Here is a 21,677-nt window from a genome sequence, read left to right on the forward strand (position 1 = left end):
ATGGGCTTTTACAATGAGATTACATATACTGTACACCCATGTTTCTCAACTCCAGTCTTCAAGTACCCCCAACAGGTCATGTTTTCAGACCTTCCATTATTTTGCACAGGTGATTTGATCTGTTTCACTGTCTTAGTAATTACCACAGCCGTTTCATCTGAGGGAAATCCTGAAAACATGACCTGATGGGGGTACTTGAGGACTGGAGTTGAGAAACATTGCTGTACATGATGCAATAGCTTCAAGAGTCTAATCAGCTTGTTCAGTTAGGCTTTGGCGATAAAACCTGGAAGCTCATTGGTTTCTATGCAGAAGTGAGCCTGATTTGGTGCTCTCCAGCTTTAGTAAATAAACCCCACTGAGAGCAGTGGGATCCTTTGGCTTTCAGAAACATTCACGAATGGGTGCCCCCATAGCACACGCCTTGCTATTGAGGCACCCGCAAGAAGAAAGAGCAGAGAGGGCTGGCGAGGGACTCCAGAAGAGGAGGTAAATATAACATCTTCCTAATTTTAGCAAAAAAAAAGAGCCTTTAATATCACATTAAAGGATAAGTTCACCTTTTGTAACATGTTTTATGTTCCACTCATATTCAGGGTATAACATGTAACTGTACTTTAGCACCACTACAGTAGCACTGTAGTGCTGCTGATCTCCTGCAGCCTATTTCCCCTACTTCATGCCTACATTTACTCCAGCACTTTCTCCTGATTGGATTTCTGAGTTACCTGCACTTTACACCAATCACTAACAGGTAAAGTGAAATTCATTGATTATCTCCTTACAATGACATCCGAAAGTGTATTTATTAGGCAGCAAGTGAACATGTTGTCCCTGAAGATGTTATGTTGAAAGCAGAAAAAATAGGCAAGTGTAAGGATTTAAGTGACGTTGACAAAGACCAAATTGTGGTGACTAGATGACTGGGTCAGAACAACTCCAAAACTGCAGCTCCTGTTGGATGTTCCCGGTCTGCAGGGTCAAGGTGACGTCATGCTGCCTTTTACGAATTTCAGCAGGGCCGGCCAGGAGAGCCAGGATGAGGACTCAGGGATCACTGATGAGACTGGAGAAGAGACTGATGGTGCAGAGGAGAAGCAAGCAGCCCGGAGCCAGAGGACCGTGACTCTGACTGAGCTGCACCCAACCCCGGGGGCGAGCAAGCATTTTGGAGGTCAGTGTGCCATTACATTATTCCAGCCACCAGCCAGGTCTCATTGGGATATCACTGATGTAAGGGGAGACTCTGGGAGTGATTACACTAAGGTAAGTGGGGGGGGGGGGATGATATAAAGGCTCCCCTTATATAAGTAATCACCTTACCTTCATGTATTCACTCGGCAGAAGGATGTCTGTGGTCACCACACCAGAGTCTTGCCTCATCCCAGTATCCCCTCTTAAATCAGTGTTCTCAGAGTTCCCTTTTACATCAGAGTCTGCAGGATTCCCCTTTACAGTGCAAGGGGGAACTCTGCAGACCATGATGTAAGGGGGAACTCTGATATAAGGGGGAACGCTGCAGACTCTTTTGTAAGGGGGGCTCTGGTGGCCAGAAACCATCTTACATCAAAGTTCCCCTTTACACCAAAGTCTGCAGCATTCTCTCTTACATCATGGTCCATAGCATTCCCATTTACATCAGAGTTCCCTTTTACATCATGTTCTGCAGAGTTCCCCTGATGTTAAAGGGAATGCTGCAGACTCTGATGCAAGGGGGCTCTGGTGACCAGAGACCACCTTACATCAGTGTTCCCCTTTACATTAGGGTCTGCAGAGTTCTTCCTTGAACTGTAAGGGGGAATCCTGCAGACTCTGATGCAAGGGGAAACTCTGTGGACTCTTGTGTAAGGAGAGGAGGGCTCTAATTCCCCTTTACATTATGTATGGTCTGCAGTGTTCCCCTTTATATCAGACTCAGATGTAAAGGGGAACTCTGTGGAGTCTAATGTAAAGGGGAGCTCTTTAAACTCTTAGGTAAGTATCACATCAGGGTCCCCCTTTACACCAGAGTCTGCAGTAGACATGTGCTGAATGGAAAAATGCATTTAGTTTCGGATAGATTTGTTATGTTACTAATTTAGTTTTATGGCATTCGTTTAGTTTGGTTTTGAAATTCGTTTAGTTTAGTTTTCGTTAAATTTTGTTTCATTTTCATAAAAATTTGTTTCATTTATTAATTTTCTAACGAATTCCAACTTTTCAGAACGATTAGAATTCGGTTTGGTCGAAAAAACGTTTGACGGATTCTAATTCTGTGTGAATAGCTGGTTGTTAAGCAGCAAGGCTGGAAAGCCGGCCACCCGTGTCCTTAACAGCCATGAGTCATCATTTGTCAGTGGGCCTCCCCACTGACAGATAAATATAAAGATAAAGAATGTCGGCAATAGAAAAATGTTTTAAAAATGGTTTAGGGTCCCCCCCAGTCCATACCAGGCCCTTTAACCTCCCTGGCGGTAATCCCAAGTGTGGCTCGGTGTGAATTTTCATTACCAAAAGAGGTAACCCCGAGCCACACTCGGAATTGCATTGCAGTATCCGGGGAAAGTTACTTACCTTGTCCCCAGGATCCTACAATGTCCTCCCGCTGTATCCTCCGCCGCATCCTCCACCCGATGTACTGCGTGCCGGGCTTCATTCCCTGCAAGCGTCAACAGAGCCCGGCGCCAAATTAAAAAAGTGAAAAAAACATACAGTACACTGTAATCTTACAGATTACATTACTGTATCAAATCATTTCACATCCCTTTTGCCCCTAATGCTTTGTCCAGTGTCCTGCATGCAGTTTTATATTATATATACTGTTCTTTCTGCCTGGAAACTTGAGAATGTCCATAGCAACCAAAAAGGTCCCTTTACGTCAAAAGCAGTTTTAGACCAGCTAGAAAACAGAGATAGTAAATTAGAATCATTTACAGAATTGAGCGATAGTGATTTGTGGGGAAATTCGTCATCAAACACTGAAAGTAATGACAGCGACAATTCTGCAACTGGGCAAATTTCTGTGTTTTTGATTTGATTCCATTATTGAATATATTTTATTATTATTATATTATTATTTGTTATAATTATTTATAGTTATTTTTGTATTATAATTTATGATTTCATGTTTCAAACTTTATCATACCCGGGATGTCTACTCGACTCTTATTTGGTCAGATTTAAGTGTGTTATTCCTAAGAGTTACAGGCCTACAATATAAAATGCCAAATTTACATGTGAAACAATGTACCGCTTTGAGATGCAAAAATCTGACATAATCATACCTCCAGGGAGGTTAAGGGGAACCCCACGCCAAAATTTAAAAAAAAGAAATGGCATGGGGTCCCCCCAGAGATCCATACCAGACCCTTACCCGAGCATGCAGCCTGGCAGGTCAGGAAAGGGGTGGACGAATGAGCGCCCCCCCCTCCTGAACCATACCAGGCCACATGCCCTCAACATGAGGGGGGGTGCAGGGTGTTGCTTCGCAGCTATTTACAGAGTCGGCTTATCCTCGTCTGTCCTTCCCGGGAACACCGCGGGAGTGGTGAGAGGTTAGAGGGGAATGCACGACTGACATAGTATTGATGTTACATGCCCTTATATTATGCAAACATTGCGAGTGTTTTATTTTTGGGAGATAATTTAAAATTAACAATTATTGTACTGGATTACACTACGTGGAATTTTTTTATCTATTGCTTGCAATGAGCAAAACACAGATGAAAAGTGTCCAGTGAACAGCGATTATCCCTTTGATTGATAAGCGTGTTAACCAGCAGGGTCTGGTAAGTGGATTACCTACAGGGCTGTGGCACAAGTGGTGTGGTGATGGAGACTTGGAATCGCTGCTAATATTTTCTTCCACGATCGTCTAGTTTATACTCACCTGCCTTTTCTTAATGGACTTTCACTGAGTGGATCACCATTTGATACTTTGTTTAAGTGGACTCTTAAGCAATTTCATTGATATTTTTAAATATTTGCTATTTTTGCACTAGCGCTGCTAATGTTTTAGAATTTTTTCTTTGACATATATTTGATGAAACAATGCACCACTTTGAGATGCAAAAATCTGACATAATCATACCTCCAGGGAGGTTAAGGGGAACCCCACGCCAAAATTTAAAAAAAAAGAAACGGCATGGGGTCCCCCCAGAGATCCATACCAGACCCTTACCCGAGCATGCAGCCTGGCAGGTCAGGAAAGGGGTGGATGAATGAGCACCCCCCCTCCTGAACCATACCAGGCCACATGCCCTCAACATGAGGGGGTGGGTGCTTTGGGGCGGGGGAGCATGTTGATGGAGACAATGGTCTCTTCCCGACAACCCTGGGCTGTGGTTTTCGGGGTCTTATAGGAATCTGGGGGGCCCCCAGTTCCCCCCCATGTGAATGTGTATCGGGTACATCATACCCGTACCCATTCACCAAAAAAAGTGTCAAAAAGTAAGAAACTATTTTTGACAAGTCCTTTATTAAATGAAAAAAATATAGTGTTCCTCGATGTACATCCATCATTCATAACAACCCCCGCCGTCCCAAAAAATAGTAAAATGGTAAAACAAGCTTCACCTCCTAAGAGGCTACCAGCCAACTGCCTTCTCTTCGGCTTTGACAGTTCCTATATAGGCAAGGGGCGGGGCCATCCAGTTATGTCCCCCAGTGGCATCGCCCCTTCTGATGTCATGTGACCGGACCGCCCCCCCCCCCATTTCCTGACCTGCCAGGCTGCATGCTCGAATAATGGTCTGGTATGGATTTTGGGGGGGACCCCGCTCCGGTATTTTTTACAATTGTGGTGTGGTGGGGGGACCCTACGCCATTTTTTTTAAACATTTTTCTATTGTTGGGCAATTGCCAGCATTCTTTATCTTTATGTTCATTTGTCAGTGGGGAAGGAAGCCTGCTGACAAATGATGACTCTTTCCGGCCCGCTGCTTAACCACTTCAATACAGGGCACTTATACACCTTACTGCCCAGACCAATTTTCAGCTTTCAGTGCTGACGTAAGTTTGAATGACAATTGCGCGGTCATGCTACACTATACCCAAAGTAAATTTTTATCATTTGTTCCCACAAATAGAGCTTTCTTTTGGTGGTATTTGATCACCTATGCTAAACAAATAAAAAAAGACCGAAAATTTTGAAAAAAATAAAAGTTTTGCTTTTGTTTCTGTTAAAAAATTTTGAAAATAAGTAAGTTTTCACTTTCACTGATGGGCACTGATAAGGCGGCACTGACAGGCACTGATACGGCGGCACCAATGAGGTGGCACCAATGAGCGGGCACTGATGGGCACTGACGATGGGCACTGATATGTGGCACTGATGGGCACTGGTAGGCGGCACTGATGGGTGGCACTGATATTCAGCACTAATGGGTATTGATAGACGGCACTGATGGGCACTCATGGGTGGCACTGGGTGGAACTGGTTGGCACTGATGGGCACTGATAGGCGACACTGATGGGCACTGAAAGGTGGCATTGCTGGGCACTGATGGGCACTGATAGGGTGGCACTGATAGGCAGCAGTCATAGGTGGCACTGCTGGGCACTGCTGGGCACTGATGGGCACTGATAGGCGGCACTGCTGGGCACTGATGGGCTCTGATACGTGGCACTGATAGGCATCCCTGGTGGCACTGGCAGTGGTAGGCATTGGAGTGGGCACTGATTGGCAGCTGCCTGGGCACAGATTGGCAGCTGCCTGGGCACATATTGGTATTTCCCTGGGGGTCTAGGGGGCATACCTGGTGGTCCAGTGTGGTGGCCATCCTGGTGGTCCTGGGCGGCTTCCCTGGTGGTCCTGGGTAGGATCCGAGGGGGGGCTGTGCTGATAAACCATCAGCACAGACCCCCCTGTCAGGAGAGCAGCCAATCGGCTCTCCTCTACTCGTGTCTGTCAGACGCGAGTGAGGAAAAGCCAATCACTAAATGTACTAAAGTAATTTTATGGGTCTCCCTTTTTCAGGCATAACCAAAAAAGCTAACCGACTAATTTCCTATATTTTGTTAGCTGCCAACAGGCTTATTCCATTGTGCTGGTTGCCTAATACACCCCCTCCGTGGTCCAGGTTCCTTCACCTGGTGGCTGAGATTCGGAGGATGTAATATCTAACAGCCTCTGTACATGATGCTATCTCCCAATTTGATAAAATTTGGGAACTTTGGGATCGATCGGAATATGGGACCCCTATGCCAAGTGTTACATCATAAAATTATATTAATATCATAATATCCTTGATTATGTCCCCTTTCTCCCCTCCTAGTCACTATATATGCCATTTTGGTACCTTCCTGAGTCTCCTGTTTCTTATCATTTATCCTATACAAAAACATTTTGTCTTCTTACTTTTATGAAGGCTCTGTAACAATTTTATATTCTTTCTTTTGTTTAAAAAAACAAAAAAAAAACAATAAAGCTACAATTTTGAAAAAAGAGGGGAAATTATTAAAATGTAGAAATATATCAAAGTTGCCATCAGTAACTGTAATAAATTGTTCACTCTAGTAAGTAAGGACTTGCAAAAAAAAAGTGAAATTTGCTATGGATTGGACAGCAACTGCAAGTGACTACTGACCCCAGATCAACCACAAAAAAAAAACAAAGCCAAAAAAGCCCCCAATAATAAGAAAAAAAGAACAAAAAACAGTAAAGCGGTTGACTGTACAATGAGCTAGCAATTAGAATGTTTCAACCATATTTTATTTATTGAAAACATTTTTATTTTTTACACACCTATACAAACTTATCAAACTAAATCCCACATTACATATGTAAATGAATAAACATTATAATTGATCCCATTCCTCAAAAGGATTTTTTTTTTTTTACAAGATCTTACTTGAACATTCTGGAGTTTGTAACATATTTCATACTTCAGCACTAAACTAGATATCTGAAGCCATTTTATCCAAATCTTTTAAAATTTGTTTAAAGATTTCCTATGCTAAAAAGTCTCCTGCTCTGATTTTGGGTTCAAATTAACTGCCAATATCCATTCTCCCACTGTCGATTGATGTGGTGAAATCCACTTTTGTGCAATTAAAGTTCTAGTTATACACAGTGTTCTACTAAGCCTCAATCTTAGATTAACTGATTTTCTGGAACTAGAAAAATTGCCCAAAAAATTGCACATATGTGGATTACACACAATAATTGTTTCAGAAATAACTTAATAATAAATCAATAAATAATATATTGAACAACATATTTTCAATTTTGAACCAATATATGACATCTCCAGTCAAGATCTTCTGGGGTGCCTGTTCCATCAATACAAGAACTACTCCGAAAGCCTGCTCTATAAAGTGGCAGGGACGTTCTATATGTCCTACAGACTGTAAAGAGATGAGATACTCTATGAGAGGCTGATAATATAATAGAGGGAACTTACCTTTCATGACTATTCATCCTCTTTAACATTGCCTATGTCTAGAGCCCATTGCTCTCCATATTCCACAAGCTATTTCATCAAGTATTTATAGATTAATACATTGCAAACAGAGGAGATAACACTCTTCTTACACTCAGATAACACCACATCGTCTATTACCGGAATCTTATAATGTCTCATAAGTGTTATCTTCTCCTGGTAGCAATGATGCAGTTGAAAATACTGAGAAAAGCTGTATTTAGGTTTAGAGAACTCTCTCTGTAGCTGTCGAAATTATTTTAGGGAATAATTTTTATATACGGTAAATGCACAAATCACAAAAAGTCCCATTGTTTCCAAAGGGCAAATGTTTGCGACTTTGCCAAGTCCTCTTACTTATAGTTGTCCCAAAACAGGTGTGAAAGAAGTAAACTAATTTATCCCTAATATTTCCTAACCAATATCCACTTTTTTTTAATTCGTAAAATTAGAGCACATTCCAGGAAAGCTCCCTTTTGTAACGGCTTTAACACATCTAACTCTCCTACACATATATTTATCAAACTTAGGGGTAGCTATACCTCCTTCATCAGTCGGTTGCTAATGTTGCATTCTGCAATGTTTTTATACATAATCTAGGGGTTTTCCCTAAGATCTCTAAAGACCCATCACCAACAAGTTATAAACTCAGTGTATGAAACAGCAAAATCATCTTATTAAGTCTAGATCTGTTAGACTTAAGATGAAAGGAAGTATACTTATATAAGTTAGAAGTTACACTGTGCCCATAATTTCACAATAAATAGATACACATTTAATAACGTAAGAAATCTGGGTTGATAGTAATTATCACACTAAATATTTAAAAATGTTACCATCTCGCTGGGAAAAGCGGTTTCAGGTCATTGTTATACAAAAATATAGACTTACTGTAATTAATTATTAATCCTGAAAAATGCTGAAAATTAGAAATTACAATTATAAAATTTTCTAGTAAGCGTCTTGTAAATAGGAGAAATTATCCACATAACACAATTTTTTCCTCTAAAAAACATTGTTTAAAGCCATTGATGTGCAATAAATGTCTCATTATTGCTGCCAGTGATTCAATGACTAATAGCAAATAGAAATGGTGATAAAGGGCAGACTTGATGAGTGTCCCTCATTTTAAATTTAGGAGACATACGATTATTCTAATTATTATACATGAATCCTGATATAAATTTTGAACTTAATAAATCTGGACCAAATTTGATATTTTTCCATCATCGACTACAGAATGTATACTACATTTAGAAAAAGATTTAGTTGCATCTAGAGATAATATTGCTCTAGCTACTATTTGATCTAAAGGCATTTGTATATTTAAATAGAAACGTTGATTATTAAGGGCTACAGATTTATTAGGCATAAAGCCTGTTTAATCAGAGTTTATCATGTATTGTATTATTGCAATCAAGCGTTTTGATAACATTTCAGCTCTTTAACATCTACTGTACACAAGGATATTGGGTAGTACAAATCTGGATGCATCACATCCTTACTTGTGGTTTCAATACAGACACCAGTATCACTTCATACATAAAGGCTGGTTGTAGATTAAGCACAAAAGAAGCATTTGCAGTATCTAATAGCGATGGCAAAATAATTTCTTCTAATATTAAGTCTTCTATACTTCTACTGGAAGACCACCTCCGGGGGTCTTATTAGGTAGTGTCTCCAATGCTCATTTCAGCTTCTCCAAGGTAAAAGAGAAATCAAAGTAATCCATATCCCCCTACCTCAGAACTAGTAATGTTAATGCTCTAAATAATTGCCTTAGTCCTACTAAATATGTCTATTTGGTGGCATGTAAATTATTGTAAAATCAGTAGAATGTATCCACTATATTAGACTATTTATTTAGACTACTATGCTCTTTTAATTTTCTATTGCTCATATATACAGACGGTCCCTGGGTTACAAACATCCGACTTACAAATGACTCCTGTAAGAGTTACCATGGAAAAAAGGTGTCTCCCCTGAAGCTTTATCACCAATCTTTGTTTCCACAACAACCCAAAAAATTTCAAAATCCAATTATCATAGGGACAGAAAGTGAGGTGAAATCTTCTGAACAGGGGCACAGACAAGCAAAACAAACATTACAGGGGTATTAACCACTTGCCAACCAGTCGCTGCAGTTATACGGTGGCAAAATGGCACGGGCAGTTGAATCGCCATCATGTTACGTCACTCCTCAAGGCGGCCGCTAGGGGTGTGCGCCCGCAGCTCGCCCTCGCGAGTGCCCGGCGGCCTCAATGACTGCCGGGCTCCCGTAATTGCTCGTAATGCTCCGAGAACCAGGATCTCTGTGTGTAAACACAGAGATCCCGGTTCTCTGAGGGGAGAAGTGACAGATCGTCTGTTCATACAGAGTATCCTAGTCACCTCCCCTAGTCAGTCCACCTCACCCCTTCAGTTAGAACACACACGAGGGAACACATTAACCCCTTGATCGCCCCCTAGTGTTAACCCCTTCACTGCCAGTGACATTTTTACAGCAATCAATGCATTTTTACAGCATTGATTGCTGCATTAATGCCAATGGTCCCACAAATGTGTCAAAATTGTCCGATGTGTCTGCCATAATGTTGCAGTCCCGATAAAAATCGCAGATCTCCGCCATTACTAGTAAAAGAAAAAAATAATAAAAATGCTATAAATCTATCCACTATTTTGTAGCCGCTATAACTTTTGCGCAAACCAAACAATATATACTTATTGCGATTTTTATTACCAAAAATATGTATAAGAATACATATCAGCCTAAACGGAGAAAAAATTTGCTTTTAAAAAAAAAAATGGGGATATTTATTATAGCAAAAAGTACAAAACATTGTGTTTTCTTCAAAATTGTCGCTATTTTTTTGTTTATAGGGCAAAAAATAAAAACGGCAGAGATGATCAAATACTACCAAAAGAAAGCTCTATTTGTGGGAAAAAAGGACGTCAATTTTGTTTGTGTACAATTTTGCATGACCGCGCAATTGTCTGCTAAAGTGACGCAGTGCCGAATCGCAAAAAGTGCTCTGGTCAGGAAGGGGGTAAATTCTTTCGGGGCTTACCTATGCTTTCAAATATATATAAATATATATATATATATATATTTTTTTTTTTTTTTTTTTTTGGCTAAAGCTACACTTAAAAAATGTACTTGTTCCGACAAAGTTGAAACAAATTCAACCTAAGAACAAAAATACAGACCCTGTCTGTTTTTTTAACCCGGGGACTGCCTGTATGGAGATGGGTGCAGAGTCTGTATTATAGTTGCTAATAAATGCCAGCCTTTATCTTCCTCTTTAAAGTAATGCTGCTTTGAATCTCAGTGATTCTGAGATTATGTACTGCCTCACAATTCTTTATGGATATATTGGAAAAGTTAATCATGTATTTCTTCTCCACTCTATTTACTTGCACTCAGATTCCTTTCCCATTCCATGCTATTTGCTTTGATGGCTGACATTTTTTTTTTTTTACAAGAAAACCTTAAAAGTATGCTTTCAGGGCATCCACACAAAAAAGTGAGAAGCTCTAAAGCTGTTCTACCCCAAAAAATTATTAAAGTCAGAATGAACAGAAGATCTGGGTACAATCTTAACCAATAAGGATTTAATCTCCAAAAGAAGACACATTTATATTATTATTAATTTTATATTACCAATAGAGAGTAATCAGAAATTCCCTTTACTATATATTCTCTCTTATGAATTAATGGTATAATATTGGTAAGCTAACTGCTAAATCTAGCTAGCCTAGCTTAGCTAGGCTAAAAATGTAAATATTACCAATATGCACTTGGTTCCAACCAGTGAACCATATTCAAATATATCTATACACCTTTGGAATCCACCACTTTCTGAATAGAAGTGAATTGTACAAGCTTGATTATGAGTATACTAACACCAAGTGAAAATTAAGAATAATAAAAATGTGTACCCAGAATTCACCATGTCTGGCATAATATGAGTCTTTTTGCGAACAAAAGAAAAGAGGTAAAGATTGCATTCTGTTTAAGCTTGCCATAGATGGTCATCTATGGGCAGGCTGGTTGTACTGAAGTTGATTTATCGATCAACTTCAGTACAACCAGCCTGTAGGTTTTTTTTCTGAGGATTGTATTCTGATGGAGGGGAACCTTCCACTGTCAGAATACATAAGCGTAATGGGAGAGATTCCCTCAACAACACTGACTGTGTTTATGGGAAAATCGAGCACATTTTTTTTCCTTCAACCCTATTATTCTATTATGCCAAGAAAAGCATTATTTTTTTTGGAAAAAATCTACTGCTCTGACCATTACAACCTGGAAGGCTCTGATAAACAATGCCATGCCTCTTTATAAAGCCACATATGCCAGTAAAGGGGTGTCAGCAAAATTTGACAAAGTGCGTGGAGGCTGGGTGAATGATGCATCTACTGTAACAGAGTGAAAGCTGTCTCTCTTTGAGAATGCAGGTAAATTGTTTATTTATACCATAATACTAAATGTAGTGGTCCCTATTAGGGATGGACCGAATGGACCCCTGTTCGGTTCACACCAGAACTTTCGATTACCGCAAAAGTTCGGACCCGAATAACAAACCTCATTAAAGTCAATGGGACCCGAATGTCAAAAATCAAAAGTGCCCATTTTGAAGGCTTATATTCAAGTAATTGGGCATACAATGGTTATAGGGGTCCGGGTCCTGCCCTGGGGGACATGTATCAATAAAAAAAAAGTTTGTGAAAAACGTCATTTTTAAATGAGCAGTGATTTTTGATTTTTAAAGTGAAAGCATAAATAATAAATATGCCTTCCAATATAGTGCCTGGGAGGGTCCCCTTAGTCTACCTGTAAAGTGGCAGATCTGTGCCATGTCTAGAATCGGCTGCAGCAATAATTGCATTTATAATAAGAAATAAAAAAACAATGGTTCCGCGCTTAGGAGGAGAAAAAGAACTGCAGCCCCCCCCCCCCTGACACAGAATATCACCTAAGTGAAATTCAAAACAAACAAAATTCTATAATGGGGGAATTGGCGCTCTTCAACATCATGTGCAATGGATATTGATCATAAATATAAAAAATAAATAAATGAAAAGTAAGAGCTATGTATAAGTGAAATTATCATACAACAATATGCTATACATTAGAGTGCAAAGTGCTATACCATGTGTAACCTAACATATATCAATAAATAATAATGATAATCCACAAACAATCTGAACAGTGGTAAAAAACAACAAGCGGCAAAAAATCATTTAAAACCAATCTGAGCCACTACGATAAAGTGTCCAGCAGTGGTGTGCAAAGTGTCCAATTAGTGTGCGATGCGATGATGAAAAAAACAGAGTCCTAAAAAAACAAATATGGTCTGTAAAGATGTGATGTGTCAATCCAATAAAATGACAAGATTCTTAATATGGCAAGTGCTCCCCGTCTTCCACTGCACCCCCAATCGTGCCCTCACTCACCAGAGTGCCCAACCCCTGCAGGGGTAACAGGCGTGTAGGTAAAGATCCAGCACTGATGATCCTTGGTGACAGTCCTCAGCCCGGTTACCGTCCTTCCCTTCTCCGATGCCGCGATATCCTTTTATTAGTCCCCAACGTTAAGCATCCATATGTTAGAAGAAAGAAGTAAGCCTCATAGTGTGAATCCGAAAAATATATTTATTAAAAAACACTTAAAAAAGGAGCTGACAGTGCTCCACTGGCCGGCTCAAAAGCCGATAGCCATAAAAGGCAGCGTAGTGTGGCGTGCGTTCCACCGTCTGCCTGCCCGAAAGGCGCCTCAGATGACGTCTTGATGACGAAACGTGTAAGGCGTGGCCGCGTGATACGCATACGTCGATTCCTTTTGTTGTGCTTTACGCTGTACTTCCGGCAGACGGTGGAACGCACGCCACACCACGCTGCCTTTTACGGCTATCGGCTTTTGAGCCGGCCAGTGGAGCACTGTCAGCTCCTTTTTTAAGTGTTTTTTAATAAATATATTTTTCGGATTCACACTATGAGGCTTACTTCTTTCTTCTAACATATGGATGCTTGGGGACTAATAAGAGGCTATCGCGGCATCAGAGAAGGAAAGGACGGTAACCAGGCTGAGGACTGTCACCAAGGATCATCAGTGCTGGATCTTTACCTACACGCCTGTTACCCCTGCAGGGGTTGGGCACTCTGGTGAGTGAGGGCACGATTGGGGGTGCAGTGGAAGATGGGGAGCACTTGCCATATCAAGAATCTTGTCATTTTATTGGATTGACACATCACAGTCTTTACAGACCATATTTGGTTTTTTAGGACACTGTTTTTTTCATCATCACGTCGCACACTAATTGGACACTTTGCACACCACTGCTGGACATTTTATCATAGTGGCTCAGATTGGTTTTAAATGATTTTTTGCCGCTTGTTGTTTTTTACCACTGTTCAGATTGTTTGTGGATTATCATTATTATTTATTGATATATGTTAGGTTACATATGGTATAGCACATTGCACTCTAATGTATAGCGTATTGTTGTATGATAATTTCACTTATACATAGCTCTTACTTTTCATTTATTTATTTTTTATATTTATGATCAATATCCATTGCACATGTGGTTGACAGCGCCAATTCCCCCATTATAGAATAATTGCATTTATATAAAGGCAAAAAAATGACATTTTCACCGCAAGCTGCCTTTATTTTGCTCAGCAACAGCTAGGGAGCCAGTGTGTATAATGAGGCCACATTGTAGTGCACTGGGAACAAGATTAGAGATTTTTTTGGATACGTTTTGGTATCACTTTGACTTTGGATATAAGTAACAGGTTTCCTAAAAATTGGTCTTTTATGTGTCGTGGCGCCTTCCCACCGTAACCCTCTAGAGGTAATTTTGATGAAAGCAAGATTTGGCCTTACCGTAAAAAATTGCAATGATATGCACCTCTCAAACAGGTGCAGAAAAATTGGTCTTTGGGTGTCGGTGGCGCCTTCCCACCGTAACCCTATAGAGGTACTCTAGATGAAAGTAATGCCGCGTACACACGGTCGGACTTTTCGTCTACAAAAGTCCAACGGACGCTGACGGACTAAAGCTGGCTGGTAATCCGATCGTGTGTGGGCTTCTCCGGACTTTCAACGGACTTTTTTAGCCTCAAATCCGACGGACTTTAGATTTGAAGCATGCTTCAAATCTTTACGTCGTAACTACGACGGACCCCGAAGTCCGCTCGTCTGTATGCTAGTCCGACGGACAAAAAAACGACGCATGCTCATAAGCAAAAACTAAACGGAAGCACTCGGTCTAGTAAAACTAGTGTTCGTATTGTAGGTAGCACATTCATCACGCTGCAAAATCTGTGATCGTTGAATGCAGCGCATTTTATTTCTTCTTTACGAAGGCTCTATAAAGAACGAAGGTGTTTTGCTGTTCATAATCAGAGTTCTCCCAAACTGATTTCTGGATTCTTTTTCTCTTTGATCTCATGAATGATATAGTATGCATTTTAAAAACAATGTTTCCATACTAATAATACTTTTTCCCCTTTTTTTTTTTTAGGTTTGTAAAGTTACCACAAAGAACCCATTATTCTGTTTTTTTTTTTTATAGTGATTATTTTTTAGTTTTTAGATAAAGTTAACCCAAAGCACCGTTTTTGGTTACGTAAATTTTTGGATTTTCAAGACTTACCACTTGAACATTATTAACATTAGTAATGTATTTTTGGTGTGTTTTTTTTTCAAACTCAATGAGATTGTTGTCCCTTGTTAATTTAACATTGTGTGTAAAATCAATGATTTCAAAGAAAAAACATAAAGTCTTTTGCTAAACTCAAAAAATGATCCATTTATTCATGGTCAAAATAAAATAAAGAGGAAGTCAACGCTGTAAAAAGTCGGTGTACCAGAAAATTGGGATCTTGCGGAGTCCATATAAGAGGGAGCACAATCTGGTCCAAGAATCCCAGAGATCAACAGCACCAGCAGATGATCTAGATGTCCCCAGACTGTGGTCCTACAACAGCCTGCGTCTTCTGTCAGACCAGACTGAACCCAGGTCATCATTTTCTTCTCTTCCCTGCAGCCTTTCCTCCACGCTGCCCTGCAGCCTTCCCTGTAGCCTTCTTTTGAGGCTGTGGCTCTGGTGTTTCAGTTGTGGCAGGAGGAGGAGGAGGAGGAGGAGGAGGAGGAGGAGGGGGGGCTGCCTCATGTAGTTGGGTGTTTTGTGTTAGCGTGCCCTGCAGCCCCTTATGGATTGTTTCCCCAAATAGGCGCTCACAAATGAGGCGCTGCTCCCTATTCATCTGAAGAAGCCTGCTGGCTAAGTAGCAGCCATAGGATTCTTCCGCTTCGGGGGGGCTCCTTAAAAAACGGGTGGCCTCTTGCATGAGGCGCAGGGATGCGTCCTGTGTGACCATCCCCTTCCTGGCCCTTTTTTTGGGAAGGTGGAGGGGAGGCACTTGGGATTCGGTCAGGCTCCTACTGGGCCCAGCCACCTCACTTGGCCCAGCCACCTCACTTGGCCCAGCCACCTCACTGGGAGCAGCCACCTCACTGGGAGCAGCCACCTCCTGCCTGACACTGGGCCCAGCCTCCTCCAGGATGATGGTGAATCCGGCCTCCTCCAGGCTGTCCATGGGCCCGGTCTCCTCCTGCCTGCCACTTTCCCCACATTCCTCCTGGATGGACTCATCCTGTGTATAAAAAAAGGACAATAGTTTGAGTATATTTTTTGGGGTTCATCAATGACACACAGTTTGCTTCTCATGAATAGCAAATTCAATGTGAATACTTCTCTTTAATAAAAGAGTCTAATCAGACACCCTAATTATTTCAAGCAGGTGCCAAACATATTTAGCCACTACTGTCAATTGATATGTATACCCAATTTTGAGTGCCAAATTATTTTAGACAATTATAACATCCAGTTAACATCATTAATATTAGTACAGTAAATATTTGTTAAAATAATTTACCTGACTCCAGATGGTCATATCTGGTTCATCCAGGATGGAAGACCCAGCTTGCTCCTCATCAGCCTCTGCTGGGGTGGAGGGAAGGGTGGAGGGAAGGGTTGAAAGTGATGGCCTGGCTTCATTCTGGTCATCCAGAAAACGTAGTTGATTATAGTACCACAGCCTGGGTACATAAACATCATCTGCTGATGCTCCTGATCTCCTTGATTCCTGGATCTTCTTATGCTCCCTCTTATACATGTTCCTCAAGCCCCCAATTTTCTTGAGCAATGTCTCCATTGTTGCTTCCGGGATGGTCGCCTGGACAAAGGCCAGAAGTCTCTCCAGCGTTGACTTCCTCACATGCTTAGCATAATACTGAGGGTGTTTCACCTCCCACAAATTCCTCATCTCTCGATATTTGGAAATAAAAGATGTAAGGAACTCTGGATCCTTAAATAGGGGATTCATTATATCTGGAAAAGATGAAGTCACAAGACAAAAAACACTTTTATTATAGGTTTCGGCTAACCCCTCATCATCTTCTCCCTATGTAGGCCTCATCAATCTATCAAGCCATATAGGCCGCTTGCTACAAAGTCATGACCATAAAACCCAAAAAAAATATATTTAAAATTACCTTCGTTTTGTAACGTCCTGGTCCACTATCACCTACGCACAGAACGTTCGTACGACACGTGCGCAAGGGCCCTCTTCATACACTACGCATGTGTGAAACTCCGCCTGCGTCGCCCGCCCCTGACGTTCGAAATTAACTCATGTTCTCCGCCCCCTAATTCGACGCACAGAACGTACGTACGACACGTGCGCAAGGGCCCTCTTCATACACTACGCATGTGTGAAACTCCGCCTGCGTCGCCCGCCCCTGACGTTCGAAATTAACTCATGTTCTCCGCCCCCTAATTCGACGCACAGAACGTACGTACGACACGTGCGCAAGGCCCCTCTTTATACACTACGCATGTGTGAAACTCCGCCTGCGTCGCCCGCCCCTGACGTTCGATTTTAACTCATGTTCTCCGCCCATTTTTTGTTACGGCGCGTAGTGGAGTTAAAGAATGGCGGAGACACCTGAAATGTTGACGACCTCAGGTAGTGGAGACAGCCCGGAGGCTGGAACGTCAGCGAAATCTATGAGGCCTAGATTTAAGGCCTCTAATATGAGTTTTAAAGAGATGGTGGAGATGGTGGCCATTCTTCACAAAGACGACTATGATGGCAATTATGGGCCGTACGCACGGCCAAATTTGCGCAAGGCCAAAATAATGGCGAAGGTCGTGGAGACTTTGCAGGCATCTTTTGGGGTCCAGCGCTCCAAAGATCAACTGCGAAAAAGATGGTCTGACCTGAAACTCAGGGAGCCGGATCAATACCGACGTATCCGGAAAGTTCTTAAAAAAAGTAAGTACTTGTCGTGTTTTTCTCTTGTGTTTATTACCTTGTATACTGCTCCATGTGCTTTTCCTTCCTATCCGATTTTTTGTTCATCGTTTTAAACGATCTTTTAAGAAACCTCGTTACATATCTATAGATATATATCTATATATACATATACACATATATATACATACATATATATATATACATATATATATACATATACATATATATATACATATACACTACCGTTCAAAAGTTTGGGGTCACATTGAAATGTCCTTATTTTTGAAGGAAAAGCACTGTACTTTTAAATGAAGCTAACTTTAAACTAGTCCTAACTTTAAACAAATATACTCTATACATTGCTAATGTGGTAAATGACTATTCTAACTGCAAATGTCTAGTTTTTGGTGCAATATCTACATAGGTGTATAGAGGCCCATTTCCAGCAACTATCACTCCAGTGTTCTAATGGTACAATGTGTTTGCTCATTGGCTCAGAAGGCTAATTGATGATTAGCAAACCCTTGTGCAATCATGTTCACACATCTAAAAACAGTCTAGCTCCTTCCAGAAGCTACAAAACTGACCTTCCTGTGAGCAGATTGAGTTTCTGGAGCATCACATTTGTGGGGTCAATTAAACGCTCAAAATGGCCAGAAAAAGAGAACTTTCATCTGAAACTCGACAGTCTATTCTTGTTCTTAGAAATGAAGGCTATTCCATGCGAGAAATTGCAAAGAAATTGAAGATTTCCTACAACGGTGTGTACTACTCCCTTCAGAGGACAGCACAAACAGGCTCTAACCAGAGTAGAAAAAGAAGTGGGAGGCCGCGTTGCACAACTAAGCAAGAAGATAAGCACATTAGAGTCTCTAGTTTGAGAAACAGACGCCTCACAGGTCCCCAACTGGCATCTTCATTAAATAGTACCCGCAAAACACCAGTGTCAACATCTACAGTGAAGAGGCGGCTGCGGGATTTTGGGCTTCAGGGCAGAGTGGCAAAGAAAAAGCCATATCTGAGACTGGCCAATAAAAGAAAAAGATTAAGATGGGCAAAAGAACACAGACATTGGACAGAGGAAGACTGGAAAAAAGTGTTGTGGACGGATGCCAAAGGTGTGCAATGCTGTAATTGCTGCAAAAGGAGGATTCTTTGATGAAAGCAAAGTTTGATGTAAAAACAATGTTATTTCAAATACAAATCATTATTTCTAACCTTGTCAATGTCTTGACTCTATTTTCTATTCATTTCACAACGTATGGTGGTGAATAAGTGTGACTTTTCATGGAAAACACAAAATTGTTTGGGTGACCCCAAACTTTTGAACGGTAGTGTATATATATACATATACACATACATATATATATATACATATATATATATATATATACATATATATACACATATATATATATATACATATATATATAACTATATATATAACTATATATATATATATAACTATATATATATATATATATATATATATATATATATATATATATATATATATATATATATATATATATAACTATAGAGAGAGAGAGAGAGAGATATATATATATATATATATATTGAGAGATAGATATAGATATAGAGATATAGAGAGAGAGAGAGAGAGAGAGAGAAATATATAGAGAGAGAGAGAAATATAGAGATAGGTAGATAGATAGATATAGAAATGTAAAACATTCTTTTTGAAGATTTGAAGTTATCTTAATTTTGTGGCTTTACATTTAGTTAGATATTTAGAGATTTTGTTCCAGATATAGAGAGAGATCAAAAGATTATTAACTATATTTTGAGATATTGATATCTATCTATCCGATATGTCTTTCTAATTTTAAATATTGAGGTAAAATAGGAACTCTACACAAACCACTTCATTACAAATGTTGGAAAATTACTATGTACTAAAATATCTGTGTGCTAATTAGATTAATAATTTTTTGTTTCACATAGGGGAAAAATCACTCAGCCAACAACCAGAAGACAGTCCACCCCAAGCAAAACATGATTGGGAAATAAGCCCAAGTCCCATTGAGGATGTGGAGGAAGGAGAGGTGGGCGACATGGGCACCCCACCAGGTGAGTGTCTGACACACCAGCTTACGGTAATCTATGCATGGCTGCCTTTTATTTTATGTAATTTTTCTACTCTATTTTAGGTGATCTGGTTGTGCTTGAGTCAAGCAACAGCGCCACCCCCGAGGATGTTCATGAAGTATGCGACATGGGCACCCCACCAGGTCAGTGTTTGAGACACCAGCTTTATGGTAAGGTAAACTTATGTGTGCATATTTCTAAACATATTTTTTTTTTCATTCCACTTTAGGTCCAAGTGACTATTTCACCACAGACAGTGCCCAACGGCTAATTGCTCAAATAATGGCCTGGAATGGGGAGATCGATCAAATGCGGAATCGGCTGGATCGTATGCAGCAGGAAATGAAGGACATGATTGATGTTTTGGGTCGAATCTAAATGCCCTTTTTTAAACCCCAAAACATCAATCATGTCCTTCATTTCCTGTTTTGCTGACCCCATTCTGGGCCTTCTCTTTTTTTTTTTTTGGCAGAACATAAATGGCTGTTTAACCTAATGTAAAAAAGGAGGGCTGTTTCTCGTAAATACCTCAAAAATCCACAAAAAAATAAAACTTGATTTTCAAAAAAACACAAAAAAAAAAAATAAAAAACTTGATTTTAAAAAACCAAAAAAATTAAAAAACTTGATTTTAAAAAACCAAAAAAATTACAAAAATTGATTTTAAAAAACAAAAAAAATTCCAAAACTTGATTTTAAAAACCCAAAAAAATTAAAAAACTTGATTTTAAAAAACCAAAAAAATTAAAAAACTTGATTTTAAAAAACCAAAAAAATTAAAAAACTTGATTTTAAAAAACCAAAAAAATTAAAAAACTTGATTTTAAAAAACCAAAAAAATTACAAAAATTGATTTTAAAAAACAAAAAAAATTCCAAAACTTGATTTTAAAAAACCAAAAAAATTAAAAAACTTGATTTTAAAAAACCAAAAAAATTAAAAAACTTGATTTTAAAAAACCAAAAAAAATTAATATACAAACTTTATTAAAAAAAAATAATAAAAACAAAAATAACTTGATAAAAAAAAAAACATAAACCAAAAAATTGCTTTAAAAAAAAACAAAAACAAAACAAAACTTGATTTTCCCAAAACAAAAAAATAAGCCTGTTTGTGAAAATCAAAAAGCCAAAAATATTTTTTTGTGGATTAGGTATAAATATTTAGATATAATTATATTTTGCTACATTATTAAGATATCATTCTATTTTTGTCTATGAACATTTTATACTAAATGCAGAACTGAATGCATAACAACCATTAATAAAAACATCTCCTTATAGGAATTAAATAAATGTGTGGTTTGTTATTTCAAGGCTCAGTATCATTTTAGTTATAATTGTAAAAAAGTTGTTTACAGTGGCAATGGAGCTTATTTAGACATTTAAAATTACAATACAGTTGGCACTACAACTGCTCGACCATAACCTAGGAGACAGCCCAAAAGAAAGGCAAGCAATAAATATAATGCAAGATTTCATCAATAATTTTTTTATTGTCAAAAATTATATATCCTGGCCCATTGCAATGGCCCCCCTACCCATAAAATAATTAACATATTGCTGTCTAACTTGACGGGCACTTTGGGGGGCCAAGCCAGTACGGACAGTATCCAGGCCTGTAAGGTTGGCTTCTATTTGTCCGGCCTCAGGCCCAACTGTGCCTATATAATTTGGAGAATGCTTATTTAAAAAGTTGTGCAGAATGCAGCACGATAAAATGATAAAATTAAGTTTGTATTCCGCCAAATTAATGGCTGTTTGAAACAGGCGGAACCGGCTGGCCAGAATTCCAAACGCATTCTCAACCACTCTTCTAGCTCTGGCCAGCCGGTAA

The sequence above is a fragment of the Aquarana catesbeiana genome, linkage group LG13 (assembly GCF_042186555.1).
Source record: "Aquarana catesbeiana isolate 2022-GZ linkage group LG13, ASM4218655v1, whole genome shotgun sequence".
NCBI lineage: Eukaryota > Metazoa > Chordata > Amphibia > Anura > Ranidae > Aquarana > Aquarana catesbeiana.